This window comes from Dendrobates tinctorius, unplaced genomic scaffold, assembly GCF_039654945.1.
Source record: "Dendrobates tinctorius isolate UK_male_01 unplaced genomic scaffold, ASM3965494v1 ptg000011l, whole genome shotgun sequence".
NCBI classification, from domain to species: Eukaryota; Metazoa; Chordata; class Amphibia; order Anura; family Dendrobatidae; genus Dendrobates; species Dendrobates tinctorius.
The window spans coordinates 130,110,289-130,122,575 of record NW_027361679.1 but is presented as its reverse complement, the minus strand read 5'-3'; the positions used below and the strand labels follow the sequence as shown (position 1 = coordinate 130,122,575).

Below are 12,287 nucleotides of genomic sequence, written 5' to 3'. Positions count from 1 at the left end.
TATAACTTTACCACACCTCTTCAGCCTGTCACTAACAACTGGTGTCTTCCATCCTGATTGAAACATACCTTGGTCACACAGATCCTCAAAAAGCCCACCCTTGACCCATCATCTGTATCTACCTATCACCCCATATCATTTCTCCCCTATGCCAACAAACTACTAGAACAACATGTCCATTTTGAACAGTCCTCCTACCTCTTCTCTTGCTCCCTCTTTGACTGCATACAATCTGACTTCAGACCGCACCATTCCACTGAAACTGCCCTGACTAAAGTCACCAACGACCTACTAACCGCCAAATGAAAGCGACGCGAGATTGTCCTCCTCCTTTTCCTGGACCTGGCATCTGTCTTTGACACAGTGGACCACTCCCTCTTACCACAGACTTTCTGATCTGTTGACATTTCAGGCTTGGCCCTTTGTTAGACCTCCTTGTACCTAACAGACAGGAGATTCAGTGTCTCCCACTCACACACCACCTCCTCATCTTGCCCCCTATGTGCTGGTGTCCACCAAGGTTCAGTTGTCGGACTGGGAATTATGCTTAGAGGGTGCACTTGTGAGCTCCCTCCCTCTTAAAGGGACCACCCGCATCAACCTAAGGTATTCCCAACCTATAGCTGGGTGACACCTTCTATTTAAGGCTTCTTCTCCAATATGGAGGTGCCTGAGCTACATTGTTAGTTTGCCTTGCATGCTTGCTAGTTGTCAGATTCCTCAGGTCCGCCTGCCTGCTTGTTTACCCTGTACCCATCTGCTCTTACCAGTCTGTACCCTTCTGTCCATCAGTCGGTCCAGATCGCACCTGCCAGCACCCATCTGTCTAACACCCGGTCCAGCCCGCACCAGCCAGTGCTTTTCTGTTCCTCAGCTGGTCCCATCTGCACCTTTGGTTCCAGAGTCCCTACAGTGCCTGCCTGCATTTTTCATCCCTCCTTTGGGCCTTTTCAGCTTACTCGCTATAGGCCGTCAGCTGCCACAATATGTAGGTCAGCCATGGAGTAGCACCTGGTGTCACCTCTTTGTGCCTCATCGGGTAACAGTTTTCGCCTGCTGCCACTTGTCCAAATAGGGATTGGTAGGCCACCTAGTTACACCCCTCCCAGAATTTCAGAGGGATACGGAACACTGATTCCACCATCTTGCCCGTTACAATCTCTTTCTGCTGGGTTGCCTGTAGTGGAAGAAGTGTCGGTCCCCGCTATGCTAATCCTACTTTATTGCAATTAATGACACTGTGTTGGTGCTTGCCACAAATTTTTGTAAATGTGTAGACTCCTGGTTGGGTCTCCTTCATACCTGTTGCCTGTAGTAGAATCATAGAATCATAGAATCGTAGAGTTGGAAGGGACCTCCTGGGCCATCTGGTCCAACCCCCTGCTCAAAGCAGGATTCGCTAAATCATCCCAGTCAGATGTCTGTCCAGCCTCTGTTTGAAGACTTCCATTGAAGGAGAACTCACCACTTCTCGTGGCAGCCTGTTCCACTCATTGATCACTCTAACTGTCAAAAAGTTTTTTCTAATATCTAATCTGTGTCTCTTCCCATTCAGTTTCATCCCATTGCTTCTAGTCTTTCCTTGTGCAAATGAGAATAAAGTTGATCCTTCTACAATGTGACAGCCCTTTAGATATTTGTAGACAGCTATTAAGTCTCCTCTCAGTCTTCTCTTTTGCAAACTAAACATTCCCAAATCCTGCAACCTTTCCTCATAAGACAGGGTTTGCAGACCGGTCACCATTCTGGTCGCTCTTTTCTGAACTTGCTCCAGTTTGTTGATGTCTTTTTTAAAATGTGGTGCCCAAAACTGGACACAATATTCCAGATGAGGTCTGACCAAAGAGGAGTAGAGGGAAATAATGACTTCACGTGATCTAGACTGTATGCTTCTGTTAATACATCCTAGAATTGCATTTGCCTTTTTTGCTGCTGCATCACACTGTTGACTCATATTCAGTCTGTGATCTATTAGTATACCCAAGTCTTTTTCACATGTGCTGTCAGTAGTAGGTCTCCGAGACCGTCAGGCCTCCACTTCCTTAGACTCAACTACCTGTGTTAGTATCTTTACATTTTTTTGACAATGGTAGTCTACAAAACTGATATTTGTGCCACCTGAGTGTGGCTCAGCATGAAAGCATGTAGAGGTGTTGCATGTGGTATCAGGGCTCCCAGAAAATGGGCCCTACACTGATTACTCACCCACCTCATCTTACTGTGACATTCAATTGAAAGCTGTAAATGCTGTCCTAGACCCCGATACCTTGTGCCTGGCTGATTGCTGCAGTGCCATGCTAAAATCTGTACTGTCGGTGAATTGAGGCCACTTTCCTGGTGTCTGTCCCTCATTTGATGTGTTTGGGGCTGTTATAAGTGTTGTGCATGCGTTTGTTTTTGCCTCCCAGGTGAATGGCGTTCGGTTATGTTCGGCGAATGTTCGACGAATTATCCAGCGAAAATTGCAAACTCGGCGAACGTAAACCGAACATTGAAATATTTGCCCATCTCTACTCACAACCTTGGAACAACCAGGCTTAAAAGATTGTATGAAGGGGAGAATTTTTTCACTCTACCACAAAACCACAGCCCGCATACACAAATGGTGTCCTTTCTTCACTAGTGATGAGCAAGTATACTCGTTACTCGAGATTTCCCGAGCATGCTCGGGTGATCTCCGGGTATTTGGTTGTGCTCAGAGATTTAGTTTCTATCACTGTAGCTGCATGATTTGCGGCTGCTAGATAGCCTGAATACATGTGGGGATTTCCTAACAAACATGCAATCCCTACATGTATTCAGGCTGGCTACCAGCCGCAAATCATGCAGCTACAGAGACAGAAACTAAATCTCCGAGCACATCCAAATACTCGGAGATCACTCTAGCATGCTTGGAAAATCTCAAGTAACGAGTATACTCGCTCATCACTATTCCTCACCCTTCCAAATCACAATGGGACAAGACAAGGTTGTCCCTTGTCTCCACTACTATACATCTTGGTCATGGAGCACTTAGGAGTTGCACTTTGTAAATCTCCTGATATCACAGGTCCTCAGATTGACTGGAAACACTTTAAACTAGCTCTATACTCGAGTGACCTACTATTGTACCTGACCAATTCTAGCAATTCTTTTACGGTCTAATCAAAGAGGTCGAATGTTTCGGTGCGGTCTCAAATTTTAAAGTGAATTACACACCCTTCTTAATAGTCTTCAATTCTCATTTCAAATGGCAACACAAAACAATTAAATATTCAAGAATTCAAGTATCGGCTAATCCTGCAGACCCTTTTTCTTCTAACTATGCAGCACAGCTCCAACAGAATCTCAAAGATCAGAATAAATGCAGTGAAAATTGATATGTTACCACATTTTTTCTACCTTTTCCAAAGAGTACCAATACACATAGTACCCTAAGTATTACTACAAAATCATTAAAGAAGTTTTGGGATCATTCAAACCACAGATTAACTTTAATACTCTAACAAGGCCTAAACTGAAAAGAGGAGCAGGAATGCTTAACATTGAATGTTATTATCAAGGAGTCCTTTTCTCTTGAATCATAGAGTGGATATATAATGAAATCAATAAACAATGGTAATAATAAGTAATAATTGAAAGACTTACCTCTCCCATTTCCTTAAACCCCCTGCCATAGGTCCCTCCTTCCCTGAGACCACCAATCTATGAATTCTCACCTTTGACTCAAGCTCTACTGACATTTTGGGACAAATCACAAGATAGACTGAAACTCTCCCACAGACCAGGTCTAATGAGTCCCGTTTTTGAAAACCCTACATTCCCCCCAGCCACAGGGAACGATTCCTTTTTGAGCTAGCATTCTTCTGACCGGGTTGGATTGGGACGAATGTAAGCTCATTTGTCCAAGATTCCCTCTTTTGCTGCCTTCCAGGGGGCCAGTCAGGAATGTCTCTTTCCTGGTTTCAGTATTGTTGCTTAATGCCTTCCTTTGAACCACTTTCCCACGTGGCCTATCCTCCCCTATCCCGTCCTTCTTTGAATCTCTTCTTCTATTACCTGCTCCTTCTTCACATCTCATTTCTCTCTTGTATTGCATCCTCACTGATGCTCTTTCAGATGATGTGTATTGGTACCTTGACAATTAGCAAAAGGAACTTTAGATTACTCTGTCAGAGAGGGAACTCAAAGGATGTTAACTTCCTGTCTGGCTCAAGAAAAAAAAACTTTAAGCTGGTAAAGATGTCCAGAGCTTCTGCATAAAATCTTCCCAAAATCCTCCAAGTTGTGCTGGAGATGTGGGATCAAAGTTGGCACTATGACCCATATCTGGTGGTCATATCCCCTCCTACAGCTATTTTGGCAGGAAATGTTTCATATTGCGCTTCTCTCCCTATTTCCTGGATCCATTTCCTCAATCAAGAAAGACATACTGCGGTTATTTCTCACTGCTGCTTGCTCCATCATCCCTAGACATTTGAAATCTTCCATAATCTCCACTACTAGAAAATGGATAAACGAGCTTAATCATATAGAATGTATGGAATTGCTTATGGCACATGACCATGACAGGTGGGACCTATACTCTAAAATTTGGTTTTCATGGTCATCCCTTAATGAAGGCCCCCGATTTAACTATCGCTTCATTATATTGCTACATGACCATCTCTACCCCCACATACTCTATCCTCCCCCATCCCTTGTAGACTGTGAGACCACGTGGGCAGGTTCCTCTCTCCACCTGTTCCAGTCACTGTGTTGTATTGTTTAAGATTATTATACTTTTTTATTATGTATATCCCTTTTCACATGTAAAGCGCCATGGACTAAATGGCACTATAATAATAAATAATAATGATTTGCATCAAGGCTCTCTTAACTGTTTTTCCTATGCCACTGTAACAACCCTGCCGGCATCACTGCATCGCCTCCCATCCCCCACACACCAACTTACTCACTGCTCCAGGCCTTGCGGCTCTGCCTATGCTCCGCACATTTGTGGCTCTGCTTGTGCTCCGCACTCCTGTAGTTCTGCTTAGTTCTGCTTCTGCTTCTGCAGAATCTCTTGCTGCTAACTGCAGCTCCTCACCGCAGCCTTGTGGTTCTTCTCCAGTGTGAACAGGTCCAAACCTGTTCCTTTATACCCGTATATATTTCCATCCCTCCCGTACCAGTACCAGCACCTCCTGTGTGAACATGCCTCTACCTATTCCATACACCACTCCTTCCTGTCCGTGTCCCTGTGCCTTCCCAGTCAGGCGTGCCCACCTGCCAGTGTCTCAGCCATGCCCACCTGCCAGTGTCTCAGCCGTGCCCACCTGCCAGTGTCTCAGCCGTGCCTGCCTGCCAGTGTCTCAGCCATACCCGCCTGTCATTGTCTCAGCCATGCCTGCCTGCCAGAGTACCAGTTGTGCCTGCCGTGCTCACCTGCCTGTCTGTCAGTTGCACCTGTCCTAGCGCCCCAGTGTTCCCCAGTGGGCTCAGCAGCCACAGCCAAACACCACCCTGGAGTGGCACCTGGCACCTACCTGCTGCACAAGCCTGACCTCACTATCAAAGGCTCCAGCAAAGACCGAGGTAGCTGTCATAGTCATGCCCCTTCCAGTGTAGTCTGGTTTGTGGCACAGTGGGGCCACAACCCCCTCGCTCTCTCCAACCTGCCAAGGCGCCATTGTTTGTATGCCACTTTTTTAAAAATATGTAAAATGAACTCACTGTTACGGTGAAAATCGTAAAGAGAAACAAAATTTATAACCTACAATTGTGGGGGGGGGGGTTTGGTTGCTGCAACTCCACCAAAAATGCAAAGTGATCAAGATGTACTTTGTATCCCAAATTGTTACCAATAAAAAAGTCAGCTCACTCTGCAAAAAAAAGCCCTTATACAGCTCAAGCAATGGAAAAAAAAGAGTCTGGGTCTCAGAAAACAGTGACACAAAACAAATTAACAAGTTTGTGTTGAGGGTTTTTTTTTACTTCAAATTTCTGAATTTCCCACCACTTATAAAGAAACCTTAAGTTTAGTCTTCCCACAATTGTGCTGCCTAAAGAATCATGCTTTTTTGGATCTTTTTTTGATAAATAACAAATACAGTAAATACTATTTTTTTCACATTACAAAAAAAAGTCCCAGTCACAAAGTGATTAATAAAAACTTATTGAACCATGAAAACCACATTGCAAATTTCAGCTTAAAACACTTGTTTTCATGTACTTGACAAAAAAATAGATTAATATCTCAATTAAAACTCCCTGTAAAAACCCAGCCTGAGGACACCATGACAAGTCTGAGTTTCAGTGTACGTGTGCTGGCAAATGGGATTAGCACAGAAATTCTGCCACAAATGTATTTGTGAATATTTTACAGCAACCAGATCTTCCCAGTAGGTACAATATCAGTAGATACAATTTGGGCCAACAGTAGGCAATGTTGTAGACAGGTGTAAATCTTGCTGATAGGATGCGTTAGAGACCCTTAAGGGTCAAATCATCTTTTAACGCAGTCATAGTACTGAATTTGTTCAGTAACAACAGAGACCATTTAAATAACAGTTTCAATCCACTGAAGAACACGTCTGCATGGCGCACTCCATTTATTCTTTATAGACCTGCTCGAGATGGATAAAAGCTTCGGGGGGCAACTAGAATATAATTTATTTCAGAAGTGAGTAACTGACGAAGAAGATAGTTGAACAGCTCCAGTACTAAGCGGAATGGCCCTGTGCTCCCCATGATACAAGCTGATAACCACAAATTGAACAATCCAGTTCACGGTGAACATCCTGGGTACCTCTTCTTAGGTAACAAAGTTATTGTACCATTACCAGTGGATACTGGCCAATCACATGTACATTCGGCAGCAAGGATTATTTCTAGAATGTTAAATATAACCTGCTTAGTACATATCTAATAATCACAAGGGATTTGTAAGCTACGTACCATGAATTCAAATAGCATTTGTATTGTAAGTATTTTGTGCCTAAAGATGCCAAAGAAAAAAGAAAAATGTATTAATTCCTACCGACATGGTAGGAGTTTGCTCTTAAGACCTTCTGGGGGCATCACACAACACAGAACCAGACCCCAATAAGAGGGCAATAAAACTTTCACACTCTTATCTATGATTTGTTCCAATATTTATGTTTATCCCTCTCCCATAATGACAATTCTGCTTCACATCAATGGTCTTATCTATTGCGTTTTTTCTGTGCTGTTTTGTGTATAAATATGTGACTCTTCAGATTTTGTATTAGTGTAGCCTGATGAAGAGACGTGAGTAGTCTCAAAAGCTTGCAATGTGTTACCATCTTTTCAGTTAGCCATTAAAGGGTATCAACCGCTGAGGACTCTCAATTTTGAATATTTTTCTACCGACATGGTAACGCACACAACAGGCGAACAGTTACCTTGTTCTCTTATAAGGTGCTCCACTGCTCCTCTCTGTCCGTCTTCTTTGCAGAAAGCTTTCTTAAAGGTAAATAAAATCCCATCAAAGTTCAGTACATTGTATTGATAGAGACATGTTCTAAAAACTGAGAATGAGAGGTTTAGAAGTGGCAACAGGTGGCCTTGCCTGAGCGCCTGTGGCTCTGGAGTGACATTCCTCACACACAAACCACGATTAAATTTAGACCCGAAAACATCTTGCGACAGCTGCAAAGCTCAAATTCAACCGGCATGGGGGAGGAGAGGAGACGTGGGAAACTTTCGTAAAGTGTGCTTAGTGTCCACCTTTCCACAAAGATTTATAAGACAATATGTAGACAGACAGCACCCCCTGTATCAGTTTTTCTTGGGTGAAAAAAACGAAACTGATGGAAGTTTCTCAAGTGTCTCTTATCACTCATAAAAGAGCAAAAAATAGAGACCCACACCATTTAGTATTAAATTAATGTACAGGTGAACAAATACGCTATGTGGCCATTATACTGTACATACACTAGGTGACAGCACAGTGCGTTTAATAAATATACCTCCAATATTGCTGTACTTGGTAAAAATGTTCCCAAGAACAAAGTATATTTTAATTAATAGATCTTGGAATAAAAACAAGTTTCATATATAGATGCGTTAAATAAAATGTTTTTGTGCTGAGAGTCTTATAAATGTGCCCCTAGTGTGTACTGCCTAATGGCTGTCTGACCTTACAGTAACATGTCTCATCATACCACAGCTCCTGGGCCGGGGGGGAGAAGAAAATATACAGACATTACAGTAGGGTATCACAGCTGATTCTTTTTATGAGGCAAAACATTTCACTGCCTGCAGAGGCGTAGCTAGTGTCCGCGCATGAAACGCAGGCGACTATGCACGCATAGCAGACAGGGGATTTCTAGAAATTCCATCCACTATTCTGTAAACTCTGGCTGCTGCGTTTTGATACTGCATAAGTACGCAGTGTTCAACCTGCAGCAGTTCCTGATCGTGGGCACATACCCTAAGGCTATGTGCACATGTATGCATAAAAACAGGACTCCTTCCCAGAAAACGCGTGTTTTTCCCACGATTTTTGCACGTTTTTGCCGTGATTTTTTCCACGCGTCCCCGGAAATGCAGAAATGCGGAATTTACCGCTAAATTAATGAGCATGCTGCGTTTTTTACCGCGAAGCGTTTTTTCGCGGTAAAAAAAACGCCTCAATATGCACAAAAAGTGCAAAATGCATTAAAATGAATGGGAAGCTTCTTTTAAGCGTTTTTTGAGCGGATTTTTTGGTAAATCCGCGGGAAAAACTCGAAAAAAACACAATAGTTAATCTACAAGAATCTCAGCAGATGACTGAGCTGCTACATATAAATATAGAAAAAACACCATTAATATTACTGCCATAAGGTCAGTGGTAGATACAAATCCTGCAGAACATGAAAATTTCTCCAGCCAGGACTCGTCTGCAGAGATTGCAACAAAGAGAAAATGGAAAACGGTCTTAGGAGCACAGGAGAGAGACCTACATACAGCCAAAGCTAACAGACAATACTCTATAATCCTGCTTCTAGACCTGTCCACAGCTTTTGACACAGTTGACCACTGCCTCCTACTACAGATCCTCTCCTCCTTTGGCATCAAAGACCTTGCCCTATCCTGGATCTCCTCATACCTTTCCAACTGCACATTCAGCGTCTCCCACTCCCACACTACCTCCTCATCCCACCCTCTCTCTGTTGGAGTCCCCCAAGGCTCTGTTCTAGGACCCCTACTCTTCTTAATCTACACACTTGGTCTGGGGCAACTCATAAAGTCCCACGGATTCCAGTACCACCTTTATGCCGATGATACTCAGATCTACCTCTCTGGCCCAGACATCATCTCTCTGCTCCCCAGAATCCCAGAGTGTCTATCAGCCATATCCTCCTTCTTCTCCTCTCGCTTCCTCAAACTCAATGTGGACAAATCTGAACTGATCATCTTTCCCCCATCTCACAGATCTTTCTTACCCGACCTTTCTATAACAATTGACAACATCACGCTTTCCCCCGTACCGGAGATCCGCTGCCTTAGGGTAACCCTTGATTCTGCCCTGTCCTTCAAACCGCACATCCAAGCTCTCTCCACCTCCTGTCGCCTCCAGCTCAAAAATATTTCCAGAATCCGTCCCTTCCTCAACCCTCAATCTACTAAAATGCTTGTACATGCCCTCATCATCTCCCGCCTCGACTATTGCAACATTCTTTTCTGTGGCCTCCCTGCTAACACCCTTGCACCTCTCCAGTCCATCCTCAACTCTGCCGCCCAACTAATTCATCTCTCTCCTCGCTACTCATCCACTTCTCCCCTCTGCAAATCTCTTCACTGGCTCCCATTCCCTCAGAGTATTCAGTTTAAATCACTAATACTGACCTACAAAGCCATCTACAACCTGTCTCCTCCATACATCTCTGAACTAATCTCCCGATACCTTCCCTCACGTAATCTCCGGTCTTCCCAAGACCTCCTTTTCTCCTCCACACTTATTCGCGCCTCACCCAACCGCCTCCAAGACTTCTCCCGAATAGCCCCCATCCTCTGGAATTCCCTGCCCCAACACGTCCAGCTATCAACCACACTCGGATCCTTCAGACGGAACCTGAAAACCCACCTCTTCAGGAAAGCCTACAGCCTGTAATGATCCCCGCTGCCTCCTCACCACTACTGGAGCTACCGCCTCACCATCACTGGAGCTGCTGCAACCCCCCAACCTACTGTCTCCTTCCCCACCATCCTGTAGCATGTAAGCCCGAAAGGGCAGGGTCCTCTCTCCCCTCTATATCAGTCTGTGATTGTTAGTTTGTTTGCTGTAAGTGATATCTGTAATCTGTATGTAACCCCTTCTCATGTATAGCACCATGGAACCAATGGTGCTTTATAAATAAATAATAATAATAATAATAATAATAATAATAAATACTCTAGTCAATAAGCTTACCCAATTTTCCGTGGCAAAATTAGGTGTCTCAGCTAATAGTTGGGTCGGCTTATACTCGAGTATATACAGGTAAGTCCAAATCACCCAACAATATTACAAAATACAACTGCTTCTCACTAAATTAGAATATCATAAAAAAGTTAATTTATTTCAGTTCTTCAATACAAAAGGTGAAACTCATATTATATAGCGTAATTACATACAGAGTGTTTATTTCTGTTAATGTTGATGATTATGGCTTACAGCCAATGAAAACCCAAAAGTCATTATCTCAATAAATTAGAATACTTTATAACACCAGCTTGAAAAATAATTTTAAAATCCAAAATGTTAGCCTGCTGAAATGTACGTTCAGTAACTGCACTCAATACTTGGTCGGGGCTCCTTTTGCATCAATTACTGCATCAATGCAGCATGGCATGGAGGCGATCAGCCTTTGACACTGCTGAGGTGTTATGGAAGCCCAGGTTGCTTAGCAGCCTTCATGTTCGTCCGCATTGTTAAGTCTGGTGTCGCTCTCATCTTCGTCTTGACAATAATCCATAGATTCTCTATGGGGTTAAGGACAGGCGACTTTGCTGGCCAATCAAGCACAGTGATACTGTTCTTTTTAAACCTGGTCTTGGTACTTTTGGCAGCGTGGACAGTGTGTGCCATGTCCTGCTGGAGAATTACATTTCCATTTCCAAAAAACTTGTCGGCAGAGGGAAGCATGAAGTGCTCTAAAATTTCCTGACAGACGGTTGCGCTGACTTTGGTCTTGATAAAACACAATGGATCTGTGGGGAGGAGGACTTCCATAGGGTGACTGGGCCGGAACTAAGGGGACCGCCATCAGGGTTCCTGAAGAAACGACATTGGGGGGGCAACAATGGAAGAGAGACGACTGAAGGTTGCCGGGCGACTGAGGGCGGGGCAAGGATAAAAGGAGCAGGGGGCGCGCTCAGGAGGCAGTTGGCAGAGAGGCTGACAAGGGACAAGACTCCATGCTTGACAGAGGAAAATGGTGTAATGGGCGAAGTGGTGTGGAGAGACCAGCAGGGGCCTGTGAAGGGTAGGCGACTGACTGACCGCCAAGTTACGTGTGCCCGACCCTCACCGGGAGCCGCCCGTGATTCACGTCCAGAAACATCCGGACCCTCTATCCCTCGCCACGTCATGGCTGGACCGCGACCCCCAGCCGCTGCTGTAACTGCGCACCGACAGGCGTCGGCGGCCTGGACACTACCTCCCTGTCTCCGCCCATGGCTGTGGCCCTTCCATCATCGGCCTCAGTGGACACCTTCTCACAGTCGGCAACAGCAGGGGCCCACGCCCCGTCCACAAAGGGGACCCTGAGCAAAGGTTGGTCAACAGTCACCTGAGAGACTGCGACATTCCTGCACACTGAGGGCGGAAGCCGACTGAGATTCTTCAGGGCCTGTTGCGCCCCAACAGTACAGATCCTTCAGGGCCTGTTGCGCCCCAACAGCACAGATTCTTCAGGGCCTGTTGCACCCCAACAGCACAGATCCTTCAAGGCCTGTTGCGCCCCAACAGCACAGATTCTTCAGGGCCCGTTGTGCCCCAACAGCACAGATTCTTCCGGGCCTGTTGCGCCCCAACGGCATAGATTCTTCAGGGCCTGTTAAGCCCCGACGGCACAGATCCCTCTGGGCCTGTTGTGCCCCAGTGGCAATGATCCTTCAGGGCCTGTCAAGCCCAATCATCCCTGGATATCGAGGTGCCAGGGCAGCCGCATCAACGACCTCTACGCGGCCACGATTCTGTTCCTGAAAGACCCCTGGAAGGAAAAGTTTACTATAGGAAATAAGGAACCATAGTTTGGCCATACGTGGCCTATATCATCCGGGCAAACCAGGTTAGTTGCATTTATAATAGGAAAAGTGTTGTTAATATTGTTGGG

At 44.9% G+C, this 12,287-nt stretch overlaps 1 protein-coding gene across 1 annotated transcript in view; it reads right to left on the bottom strand.

Moving 5' to 3' along the window:
* The window catches only part of CACNA1S (calcium voltage-gated channel subunit alpha1 S), a 387,018-nt gene extending 379,466 nt beyond the window's left edge, over positions 1–7,552 (bottom strand). Inside the window, exon 1 of the mRNA XM_073547926.1 lies at positions 7,386–7,552. The gene's annotated coding sequence lies outside the window, so the exon portion shown is untranslated. The remainder of the gene's footprint in view (positions 1–7,385) is intronic.
* Between the last annotated feature and the right edge of the window lie 4,735 nt (positions 7,553–12,287).